The following is a 13,729-nucleotide window of genomic DNA, read 5'->3' as shown; positions in this document are numbered from 1 at the left end:
TGTTGTTTATTCGTTTAGTCGCTTCCGACTCTTCGTGACTTCATGGACCAGCCCACGCCAGAGCTTCCTGTCGGTCGTCAGATTTTATATTATAGGAGACACAAATGTATAGAATAGTAGTAGGAAGGGAATAATTAAATATGTGTTATCTTTTTGGGAGGAAAGTTGTTTAGGAGGTCTATATGAATTTTTTCTTTTCTTTTTTAATATAAGGGGGACAAGTAACTGTACTTAGTGATTTTTATTATGTGCTGAAGTGGAATGAATTATAGAAATAATGTGGTTTGGTTTAATATAAGTAAGAGTGTCCTATCTTAGACCGAAGAACCATGCTGGGATGGTATCTTGATCTCTAGTGTTTATTGTCCTACTCTAGTAGACAGAAAATTCTGCCAAACTGAAAGACCGTGGGAAACCCACACAGATAAACCCAAAACTCAATGCGGGTCTGCTCTGAATTTCTTTGAAGGAAAGTTCAAAGCCTCTAAACTATGCATGCATTTTTCCCCCTTGTTAGGGGCACCCTCCAGCTCACCATCAGTACTCATGACAAAGAGGTTGATTATGAAAATTTTTGTATATCCTTGCTGTTAAAAGTTGGAAGCCACATCTTTCTGTAATTTTGAAAAAAAAAAAATCTCTTGGGTTTTCATACCTTTTCAGTTACTCTTCCTTTTTCTTTTTTTGTAGCTTTTATCTTTGTCATGAAACTTAATAAAATTTTATAAAAAGAAAAAATAATAATCTGTAGCCTATATTGAAGCAACCCTTTTATTGTGAAGACAGAAGGCTTACAAAATAGTTGGAAGAAAATCCATATGTGTTCATACAAGAAGAAGGGATATGGCTGATGCTGAACCAAGTTTGTAAGAAATTACATTCTTAGATTAGTGACTGAGAGTCTTCAGACATTTCTATTGGATCATATTAGGTATAGAACTGGTGCTGAGTTGCACCAAGCAGTCTTCTAAAGCTTGCTGGAATTAACTGCTTACCTCAAGGACTGCCCTCAAGATGTGAAGAAACTCCATACCATGTATTAGGAGAGGAGGACTACAGAAGATTGTTTCCTACTTCACTAACTCATGTATTTTCCTCATCTTTTTCTATGCTAACATGTACTTTTGAGTATGTTCCCCATCATTCTTATGACATGGTATTCTTTTCTATCATAATTCTGACATATTTATTGTTTTCAGAAAGATATGGGCTAATAAATGAGCTGATTCTTCATTTCAATTCTTCATTTTTCATTTCATTTTTCTTGTTACTAGCCCTCTGTGTAATGTTCATACTTGAACATGTTGCATTTTATTTTGATTGGGAAAAATGCAAAGTTCCCCTTCAGGTATCAAGAACAACCGTGAGTTGATTAAAAGGATGGTTACCATAAAGTGGTAAATGCTAGTTATCACAAGATGGCAGATTCAAATATTCAACATACAAAGCTGACGTCAAATCAGCTGCAGCTTGCTGTAATGCATATGCACGTGGCCTGTAAATACTTCTCTAGTGGAATGATGCACTGGATTCCCACACTGTCAGTGAGGAACAGCACTGATCATAATTCATTCAACCACACTGGCTATCAAAGGCAATATTATAACAGTACTAATTTGTTTCATAGGGTAAAAAGAGGCAAGGCACCAAAGTGTAGATTACTCTGATTTATTGCTTAGTAATGAACAAGGTAGTCTCTACATCCATTTTAAAGAAAAGGATAGAGACTTCTTTATTTCTGAAAGAGAATGGCCTTTTATTAATCTAAAATTGGGCAGGTAATTAGCACTATAAACACAATATGGACACCCAGTGTGTCATCCTTCTGCCTACAGTTGGAAAGAAAGCAACTTCCTTCACTTTTTCTTCCTTGTCCTCATCTTTGTCCTCATCCTCCTCCCTTCTCAGAATCAAAAGATATGAAATTATACTTAGTGGCCTAATAAGGCTTCAGGAAAAAGGTTAGATGCAATGAAGCCCCCAGATGGTTTCTCCTTAATGGTTCCATTATTAAATTTTCTATTTTTAGCCTAATTCTCAGGTACCCTCTTTCCTGCAATCCCCCCACACCAGTCAATTCTTTAGCTATTCAACATTTCTTACCACAAAAGATGGCTTTGTGCTATGTTGCCATGGCAACTCCTGCTGTCACCCTACAAAAGTATAAGGAGTGAGCAGAGAATCAGAAAGAGGAGGAAGGAATCAAAAATCAAAAGAATGTTTTTCATCGTATTTCACAGCCATACCTATTGTACAGCCATATGCAGATATCTTTTGCTGGAGAAGATCAGAACAAAGGAAGAAATACAGTGGAAACTGTTCAATGTACAAAGAATCATAGTTTACTTTCTACAATAGCAATGAACCTTCCTTCCTTCCTTCCTTCCTTCCTTCCTTCCTTCCTTCCTTCCTTCCTTCCTTCCTTCCTTCCTTCCTTCCTTCCTTCCTTCCACAGGGATAGCTAATAAAGATGGCCAGAATCTTCCTTATCTCTCATTGTACCAGAATCACTTTCTTTCACTGGAACAAAACTAAGTGATGGGATGTGGGCATTCTTGTACCAGCTTTTCAGGTTTCAAGGATTATGGAATGACTTATACAATATAGTTTACATGTTTCAGGCAATATTTTAATCATGAACATTCTCCATGCCACTATCATTAGTGTTTTTCTCTTTCCTGAGTTATAACAACAGTACAAACTTTCTGTCTTCTAATTTTTTTATCTACCTTTGACTTTTGCCAAATACAGAATCCAAACAGTACCTTCTAGTATAATTATCTGTATTCCCACTATTATCACAATTAGAAGATTGATTAATTGTGGTATACCCTCAGCAGTAGGGCTAAACTCCAAAAGAAATTCCCATCAAGAATGTTGACATATAGATGCTATTTCACTGGAGACTACCAACATGTCTGAACTGTCATACTGTACTTGATTCATGCCTCATTTCCTTGTTCTACAAGATGTGCCAATGCTTGGTGAAGCAGCCTCAGACTCATTCTCAGTATAGGGGGGAAACATGCTGGTATATGATGACTTTGATGCTGAATCGCCGACCAACTGGACATCACATAATTAAAATCACATCCACAATCAGGATGGGAGTACAATGTTAGGAGCTCAAAGTTTTCCCAAAGTCTCAAAATTCTTGGAAAGGGAAAATATAGAGAACTTACTTCTTCCTCTTTCAGAATCTCTCTCTCTCTCTCTACACACACACACACACACACAGATATACTGTATATATAAATGCGCTGGTTGGATGTAATCAAAGCAGACACAGGCCAAAATATAAAGCGACTAAAAGAAGCTGTACAAGATTGGAAATCATGGAGAGAGCTGGCTTATGGAATCACCAAGGGTCGGATTCGACTGAATGGATAATTCGATTCGATACACACACACACACACACACAGAGTATATCCATATCTATATACACGGTATATCTATATATCTACATTTATCTATCATCTATCATTTGTCTGTCTGTCTGTCTGTCTGTCTATCTATCTAATACTCAGACTGAGTATTCTAATTTAGTTCATTAAGCATGTTATCTATTTTTGGGGGGGTGGGGGGAAGGTTGTGCCTTTGAGTCAGTTTTTGACTGCTGGTGATTGCCTGGACTAGCCCCTACAGTTTTCTTGGCAAAGTTCTTCAGAAGTGGTTTGCCACTGGCTGCTTCCTAGGGCTGACAGAAAGAGACCGGCCCAAGGTCACCCAGCTGGCTTTGTGCCTAAGGTGGGACTAGAAGTCCTGGTCTCCTGATTGCTAGCCTGATGCTTAATCACTACACCAAACTGACTCCCCATTATCCATCATGATCACTAGAAAAGGTAATTTGCTGGGCAAGCCTGCAAAGAAGTTACATTCTGTTCAACATGGATTTTCTTTGGTTCATCTAGCCCTTAGATTCCACATATTCAAAGTACCCTTCCAAAATGCCCAGCTGTCTGCTCATGTAAAAGTGAAAGCCATCATAAGCCATGGAATTTTCATTAAGTCAACTCATAAGGATTTCATTATTTTATCCCCCTCCCCTTGGCTAATAGTTATAATAATACCACTAAATGCAAATAGTCAGGGGGGAAATAACAACAACAACAAAAAAGTAAATCAATTGAAGATTGCTGAAAGCACAGAAACACCTGCAAGGTGTGTGACTTTATGGCACAATCTTGTATTGTAGCCTCTGTTTGCCTCCATTTTTTCTTTTCTGTTTCTGAATGGTTGATTCTTCCTATTCACTGAGCTTGGATTTCCTCCCTGCAGCTTTTAAGATACATATTCTGTGATAGATTTGGACTGCTCTAAAATGGTTTCTGCACATTTTATTAATTCAGTGATAATAAAAGGGGGAGGTGCACAAGTAACTACCACTGCTCTCTATATGCAGAGTATACGGGAAGAGTATCGTAATGTGTAAATGTTCCCAAGATTTATAAAAACCTTGTTAGGGAAAAAATACGGACCTTGCTTTTAAGCTAATGTAGTATTAACTAGCCGTTTAATTATGTTTCATATTTTAGTTTGGCAAACAAATTAGAACATGTGTTTATTTTGCCTGTGTTCATTTGTGATTCTGTTCTTATCGAATCCAACTTTAAAGGAGTCTGGGAATAACAATAAACAACTTCACATCTGTTATTTTAGTGCTGTTGCTGCCACTTTATCTTCTGGAGATATATTAATATTATACATTTTTAAATCAAGCTGCTGCTGCCAAAACAAAGATTTGGAGTCAGAAAACTATTCTTGACTATGGCCCCCATCATTCCTAGTGAGCAGCTTTTCAATGACTGTGCTAGCAGAAAACTATGGAAGTTATAGTCTGATACATATCAAGGGCATCAGATTTGGAAATGCTGCTTTACATGTTAATACTAAGCTAGCTACTAAATTTCTTGGACTGTATGTATGTATGTATGCATGTATGTATCATATTTATATAGCTACCCATCTCACAGATTTGTGACTCTGGGTGGCATACAATAAAAAGCAATGCTAAAAAAACTAACAACTAAAAATTCAGGAATTAAATCACCAATCAAAATCACCAATAATAGAATGGCAGAGAAAGTTATTGTTATGGGCAATAAAGCCATCTCACTAATTTACCACCTCCTTGACATCCCCAAACCTGTTGGCATAACCATGTTTTAAGAGACTTCCCGAAGGATATCGGAAATGGGGCCAATCTAACCTTGGAGGAGGGGGATGATGTCCCACAGGGTGGGTGGTATGCTGTTCTGGTTTGTGGCCAGTGATGGAGCCACTGCCTATACCTCTCAATTCCACATTTGTAGCTTCTCAGCATTCTAAGATCATGCCACCAAAACTCAAAAACAAAAGGGCCATGTTCTGGCAGTGTAAATTTGAGATATTTAAGGGGTTGAATGGGAGGCTTCCTGTTCCCATCTCCACCTTCAAAGCACCCAAAAGCAAAACGGAAACAACAAACTGAATTGGCCAAGCATTTTTAAAGAATAGCACAGAGTAACTAAAATAGCCCCTGACCCCTCAGCCTCCCAGTGCTTTTTTTTAGGATTGCTTGGGACAATTTTTTTAAAAAAATTAAAATTAAATTCAATTTTAAATTAATTTTTTTTAAAAAAATTAACCAGTGATCTTGGAGGTCCAGGAGTGGGGGCTAATGGATTTTAAGACTCTGGGGGTTGTAGGGTGGGCCTGGCCATTGAGGTGGTAACAGGCAGCGGACGATATGACAGGAGCCAGAGGGTGGGTCATCTTAGAGGAAGATGCCCCCGGTGTTTGTTACCTGTGGTGTGTTCCAGCCCTCCGTGCTCAAACCCAGGTCCTGGACAGCAGACTTGTGGTGGCCCTGACTTTTGGCTGCTGTTTTGTAATGCCAGGTCAATTAACAACAAGGCCCCCCTCATATGTGATTTGATCACAGAGGAGGAAGCAGACCCTGCGTGTATTACCGAGACCTGGCTGGGCCCAGAAGGAGGTGTTGCTCTTTTGGAGATATGCCTGGCCGGGTTTCAAGTCTGGCATCAGCCGAGACCTCAGGGCAGCGGAGGAGGGGTGGCTGTTGTCATCCAAGAATCCCTAGTGGCCTTCAGGGGCTCTGCTCCACAAGTGGCTGGCTGTGAAACCCTGTTCTTCAAGTTGGGCTCCCAAGAACAATTGGGAGTGTTGCTATTGTACCAGCCTCCCTACTGTGTAGCAACCTCCCTGCCTGAGCTGCTGGAGGCCATCTCAGGTTTGGTGGTGGAGTTCCCCAGGCTTATGGTTTTGGGGGACTTCAATCTGCCTTCCCTGGGATGGGCCTTGGAAGCAGCTCAGGAGTTCATGGCCACCATGGTGGCCATGGGCCTTTTTCAGACTATTCAGGACCCAACTCAAGACAGTGGCCTCACTCCAGATTTAGTTTTCTTGTCGGAGCAGTGGCAGTGTGATCTGAGGGGAGAGTTACATCTTTCCCCTTTGTCATGGTCAGATAATGCTCTGGTGACCTTGAGATTCTCCTGTGCCACCCCCCTCTGCAGGGAGGTGGGATCCATTCAGTTGGTTCACCCCCAGTGACTGATGGACCTTCTAGGGTTCCAGAGGGAGCGGGGGGTTATATCTGAGGACCTGCTGCTCAGTCTAGTGGAGGCTCTGGCTGTCACCTGGAATGCAGCGGTGGCCGGGGCCTTGGACAGGATGGCGCCTGCGTGGCATCTCTTGCCTGCTCAAACCCGATACTTTCTGTGGTTCATGGAGGAGTTGAGGATTTTGAAGAGGGTTAAGGTAACACCTTTGCTGTGTGAGCTGCACTGGGTTCCAGTTTGCTTCCAGGTCCAATTCAAGGTGTTGGTTATGTCCTTTAAAGCCCTACATGGTATGGAACCTGAGGGACAGTCTCATCTCCATTACATTGACCCGTCCCACCCGGGCATGCTACAGACCCCATCTGTTAGAGAATTCCATCTGGTGGGGTTGCAGAAGCATGTTTTCTCTGCAGTAGTACCTGCCCTTTGGAACATTCTTCCTCCAGAGTTGAGACAGGCCCCTTCGCTCCTGGTCTTCCGCAAGCAATTGAAAACCTGGTTTTGCCATCTTGCCTGGGCAGGAAGGAGAGCAGTCACTCTTGGGGATGGCTAGCTCCCTAGAAGGACCCTGTTTTACTTGCGGATTCCTAGAGAACTTTTAGCCGTCTGGTTTTTATCATACTTATATTTTATTGTGTATCTATATTTATTGTACAGTTTTATATTGTACTGTTTCAATTCCACTTTTACTGTAAACTGCCCAGAATCCCTCCCTGGGGGGAGATAGGCAGTCATAAATATAATAAAAATATAATATTTGTATTGATAAATATAATATTTTTTGTGAATTTTTATTGATAAATATAATAAAAATGGTCCAGGAAACAAGTTTTAATGCAATGTTAGTTATTAATTTAGTCACTACATGAGATTGGACAGCTTGATGGCATACACATGTAATATCTGCACATTTCACTTTTCTGCTCATGTGCACCCTCTTTACCATCATTCACTGTTCAAGGAATACAAACTATTCAGGTTAATTTACCATTCCATTTGTGAACTCTTATGGCACCATTTCCAATTTTAATGAGACTCTAAATATACAGTCACAAGTAGCTCTGCTAAGTCTGTTTTGCTCATATAAGCAGGGAATACAGGAAGGATTTGGCCTAGTAATTAACATTTTCAAGCACTTCTGCTCTAAAGTCCTAAATTTAATTCCTAATATGATTATCTCTGGCACAGGGCCCTATCTATTGTCATTTAACCCACTTTAATGCCTTTCAGTTTTATGAATGAAATGTATTTGCCAAATTGATTGTTTTATTGTCATTTTAGATTTCAGATATCATGGTGATAAGTGCTGTGTTAATTCCTGGAGGGTAGCAGAAAAATGAAAAGGCAGAATAAATTAATGGGTATATAGATGATTATTGATGTTGATGCATGCAGCAAAAGGCTGGATGGCTTTTGTTTTGAGTTAAGGAGAGAGACATGTCAATTAGTTGTGTGGGGCAGGGAAAGGAATGGATGTAGGCTGAAACAGTAACCTTGAAGATAGAGGAAGACAGGTATTACATTGGCTGCTGGAAGTGGGCATTTAAGGGTGCTAGCAGATGAAGCATAGATTGCTGAATCACATTTTATCATAGGCTCATGCAGCATTATCATGTATTTCTAATCCTCCTGAGTTTTCCTGAGCTTTGTTTCCATCATTTATCTACTTGTTGAAGGTCTAATTTTTAAAGAAAAATAAAAAGACACAGAAGACTAGATGCCCTTTGTGCCATTGTTCAATCTTTTCAAGGAGTCATGGGCAGTGTGAACATTAACAGCTCATAACATTTTATCATAAAAATTTTGTTGTTCCTTTTTTTCTTATCAGTCTTTTAAAGTATTTAAGACTTTTAAGCTATTGCATTGGCTGTGTGTCTATGTATATACTTGGGTCTATGGAGCACCTGATGAAGCCTCAGAATTAGAGTAGGAGAATAAAGTAATATTTCTCACTCACTTGAATAAGAAGGCACCAGGAAGGCACTAAATAAACAGTTCTTGATAGCAGCATAGAGTGAGAGCAGTGCTATCAGTAAGTGGGGCAAACATTTTGCCTCTGCTTTAATATTCCCTTCCCCAGAATTCAACAGAATTCAAACACGTTCCACATCTTGACATTATTTTTTTTTAAAGGAGATGAAGGAGGAATACTTTAAGTTAGTATTAACAAATATACTTTCTGGTACTATGGCCCTGTAGATATTACTCAACTACAATGCCCAGTATTCCTCTCCATTTACCACACATTCTGAGAATTGTAGCTAAGCAATATCTGGGTGTCACAGGCTGTCCACCTCAGTATTTGTTCCTCATCTTGGCCTATTTAATCCTGCATCCTGTTTCCTACAGTTTCAAACAGATAATTGGTGCCCTCAAAATGTATTGAGAATGCAATTGTTTGGTAGGAATTGTGATAGTTGCTGTTATAGAATATTTAGAAAGCATTAGATTGAAGAAAGTTGTTTATGAGAGACACAAGCATATCACCTGCAATTGCTGGTGATGTCTCTGATATGATGTGAGCATGTCTGTCTGTGCTACATTCACAATGTGTTTGGCAAGAAGCCAAAGGGACAGCTTGCATACATCTATGCATTCAGTACACATTAAAAAACTTTTAATGAAGGTTACAGAAATAGACCTAAAACATACTGATTAGTGACATGCTAAATTTTGGCCTGCTTGATGCATTTTAATGGTACCCGCAAATCTGCATCCTTAGAAAGGGCACCTCAACCTTCTGAATGGATAGAATAGCAGAGATAAAGATATTATAATATATCATGCTCTTTTAATAACAGAGTGTGCTTTATACTAACTGTAAAGCTTGTTTGGTGGGCCCCAGCAATATTGAAATATCAAACACCATACTATTTTCCCTTTTCTTATTCTGACATTTGAAAAGACGAACCAGTTGCATCATGGCACACAGAAGGTTGCTCTTAGCATATGCAGCATCCAGCTGCCAGACTTTGACATTTCAGTTATGCTGAAGACAATCATAAGGGTCTGCTGTGCCTAAATCCCTGAAAGTTCCACATGTTGCATTGGAGTTGCCTTCACTGCAGGTTTCCATCAGTTGTGATTTGTGCCTTACTCAAAGTCAACCTCCTGATTGGGCAAAAATATTGTTTGAAAGTTCTTTTCTTTTTCTGGTTTTCTCCTAGCTTTGCAAAATGCCATGTGGGTGAACAAGAGGGTGAAGATAAATGGAATGTTTGGCTAGAAATATTAGAATATATAGTGAAAATATAAAGATGTAGCTATAGGAATAGGTTTTTAAAACTTGTCAGAGTAAATAGAGGTCAATAACAATGTTATATTTACTTCCCTAGTAGTACTATTTTCATTCCTGACTCTGGGTTACAAATTTTCCAGTTCAAGGGACAAGTTCAATGCAGCATCAAAAATTACAAAATGGCTTTGTGATCTTCCCCAAAATGCATGTACACAAAACTTTCCATATATCTGCTTGAACTGATATGTCTAAAAGCTACCATTCTCACTTTCTGATCCAGCTAGGAAAGGTGGTACTCCAGAACAATTTGAATGGTTAAAGAAAACAAAATCAGGCAACATTTACATATGTGTTAGTCTCAGGATGACTCTCTTCTACCATCTCATGAACAGGAAGCTTATCTGCTTCAGAAACAACCAATTTGTATAAATCAAGTATTCTCCAAATCACACTAGCATATCCAAAAATATTATTAAAAAACTGATTCAACCCCTCCTTTCTTTCATTTGTTATTATTAATATTACTATTATTGTTAATATGACTTTCTCCAAAGTTCAAGGGGCCAGGAGTGAATTTTCAAATATTTCCTTATTACTTTGGTAGTAGAAAAAGGACCAGTCTCTTGAGAAATAATATTCTGCCATTCTTGCCCAGAAACAAAATATACTAAAACTCTCTAAATTTTGAGATGTATGTATAAAATAAGGAGGTATGGGATGTATATGAGAAGATGATGGGATAGACATACGATAACAGAACATTAAACAGCATGCATGTCTATGCAATATTATTCTCTACATATAACCACATTGTTATTAAACCTGACTCAAACTTGACTCAGCCTCTCATCCATCCAGAAAATAAACACTGACAGTAAATTGGGATGTATGAATCACTAAAACACCGTCTTGTTTTTACTTTCAACATTAGTAGGGCAATGTTCCAGTCTTGCTTGTTTTCCCTACAAATTAAAGAGAAGCAGAGAAAATTTAATTAACTATTTATACTCACAACATCCCCTAACATATGGAGGCTGGAGCCTTTTTAGATATGTACCTAAATTTTCATAACATAACTGTTAATGTAAGTCGTTTATTTCAGGTTTTATTACAGTGTTTTACACATAATTTTTTCTGATGCACACTTTTAAAGTGCAAATTTCCCTGCGTAAGGCTGTCTAGTATTAGTATTAGTATTCAATGTTTTTTTCAGACACTAAGCAGGGAAAGAGGAAAACAAGCATACTTTATTTGATGCTAGTGTTTATCCCAATGGAAAGTCCAGCAGGAAAGGAATACTTGCATTTTCTTCCCATGGAATCTGTGACAAAATTATTTTTTTATTCCTACCTGAGATACCCTATGACACAAAGCAAATGGAATGACTTTTATAATGAAGATGCAGTAGTAAACTTTACATTTCAGGACCAATAATACCTACCAGTGAGCTAATTATCTGGCTGAAGTCCCCAGAGATTGTCAGTATAAAATTTCCACTATTTCCTTTGAAAAGGAATAATAACAGTAATAACAATAATAACAATTTTATCTGCATATACTAATGGGATTTCTATAGCATGGTACACCTGGATTTTGAATTCTAGCAAGTGAGGCTCCTGATGACCAATTAATATATAAGCCAACAGGAGTGATTTCAGCTGCAGAGGCTTCGCTGGTCACAATAAATCTCATCAGTCAATTTAGATTTCTTGAATACTAGTTTTAGGAGCTCCCTAACAGTTCCCCTGTTTTTCAGTCCTTTTAATTTTTGGTTAAAGTCAATAGTGTCAATAACAATGTGGTACTCAGCAATGAATTACATCATTATGGCCATTTAACCTCATTCTGTGATGTCTGGCATTGCAGAACTAATATGAATCAACAAGGGATTGTTCCAGAAATAATTGTCCCAATGCAGGTAAGGTAGGCCATTCTTATCTGCCATTAGGTAGCAAAGCAAAGGAGGAGGGAAATGAGCTGTTAGAAGAAGGCTAGAAGTGTAACTTGGCTATGGGTTTTAGGACCCCCCAGATCCAGTGACTTACAAACTAACCCTGAATGGGGCTGCATTCCCCCTCACAAAGACAGGGTGCAATCTGGAGGACTTTGGGTTCCTGCTCAAGAAGCAGTTGGAAGCCATGGCCAATAGGGTTTTTGCAGAAATACAACCTGTGTGCCAGTTGCAGCCATTCCTAGATCAGGAGGCATTGCTCATGGTCATTCATACCTTAATCACCTCCCAATTGGTCTATTACAACATGCTCTACATGGGGCTGCCCTTTGGAAGCTTCAGCTGGTCCAGAATGCAGCGGCATGTACAGTTTGGGGCACACCCATGTGACACAACTGCTATGTGAGCTGCACTGGTTCCCAGTAAGCTTCTGGGTGTAATTCAAGGTGTTGGTTGTCACCTTTAATGCCCTACATGGAATGGAACAAAATTATTTGTGGGACTGCCTCTCTCCAATGGTTTTTGCCCACCCCACCAGATCTGGCAGAGTGAGCATGCTCTGGGTACTGTCAATTAAACAATGTCATCTATTGGGTCCCTGGAAGTGTGCCTTCTCTGTTATGGTGCCTGCTGTGTGGAACAGCCTCCCTCCTGAAATACAGACTGCCCCAATTCTATTGGCCTTTCACAAGGCCATGATGATCTGGCTCTTTCCACAGGCATTGGGGACAGGACATTAATTTGGAAGGTCCAGCATGGGTGTGTGTTTTTATTGAGTCTTGATGCGGTTTTAGTTGGTTTTGTTTTAATATAATTATTTATTTTTGTTTTCCACCCAGAGTTTCCCAGATAGATGGGCAGCCATATAAATTGGATAAATAAATAAAATGTATTGGGACTAGGGTTAGGGACACACAGGTTATCAGCCATGAAGGCTAACTGGATGGCTCTGGGCCAGTCACTGTCAGCTCAATTAACCTTATGAAGTGGTTATTCTGGGAAAAAAATGGACTGGATACATACACTGCTGTAGTTCTCAGAGGAAAGGCAGGGTACAAATCCAACAAAGTAAATAAGGACTGTTGCTGTGCATTGTGGATGGAGATGTGATCAAGTCACACCTTTCCTTGATCAGCATAGCCCACAATATATGTCTCTGGCCAAAAAACCATAGAGGCATTGCTGAAGCAATCTCCCTGTCTCACAGAACATTTGGAAACATTCAAAGGAAGGAGAACAGCTGACATGTACTCCAGTTCTTCAACATAACAACAAGGAAGCAGCAGATCCTAATGCTTGTGTGGTGGAAGTCTCAGCAAAGCATCTTGTTCCAGTTTGCTGATTTGTAAGGGGTTTGAAGACAGCCCAAGAGGCTTGCAAGTTACCTAGAAGGGCTCTTAGCAGGTAATGCACAAACTCACTGAATTACAGCAGGATACCTGGGCTTATTTTGAATGCCAAGCAAGATGCTGATGCTAGGGAGAGTGGAAGGCAAAAGGAAGAGGGGCCGACCAAGGGCAAGGTGGATGGATGATATTCTAGAGGTGATGGGCTCATCCCTGGGGGAGCTGGGGGTGTTGACGACCAACAGGAAGCTCTGGCGTGGGCTGGTCCATGAAGTCACGAAGAGTCGGAAGCGACTAAACGAATAAACAACAAAAATGTGTATTGCAGCTATGTATTTGAAATCAGTTCCAAAATGGTTTTGATCACAAAGTGAGAGGTGTCTTTTAAAAGAAATCCTACCACTTAGGCCACATCCCTCATCCTCCAGTGTTGGATTGCATGACCCTCAATATTTAACAGCCATAAGCTGTTCTGTGGATTTCATAGGGCTCTGGAATGTGATATACAGTATTTTAAAGCCATTAAATAAAGATAAGGATTTTGTCAGGGTACCAAAGACAGTAACAATTCCCTCTCCTGAAGCTATCATAGATTTTAAACTGGCTGTCATAAACCAAATTAGTCATTGC

General features: G+C 39.5%; 1 protein-coding gene across 1 annotated transcript in view; it reads right to left on the bottom strand.

Moving 5' to 3' along the window:
- Positions 1–13,729, bottom strand: part of KCND3 (potassium voltage-gated channel subfamily D member 3) — a 321,371-nt gene that overhangs the window by 219,496 nt on the left and 88,146 nt on the right. The window lies entirely within an intron of this gene.

Source organism: Candoia aspera, chromosome 3 (genome assembly GCF_035149785.1).
Source record: "Candoia aspera isolate rCanAsp1 chromosome 3, rCanAsp1.hap2, whole genome shotgun sequence".
NCBI lineage: Eukaryota > Metazoa > Chordata > Lepidosauria > Squamata > Boidae > Candoia > Candoia aspera.
The sequence above is the reverse complement of the archived record's forward strand: the minus strand, read 5'-3'. Positions and strand labels throughout refer to the sequence as shown.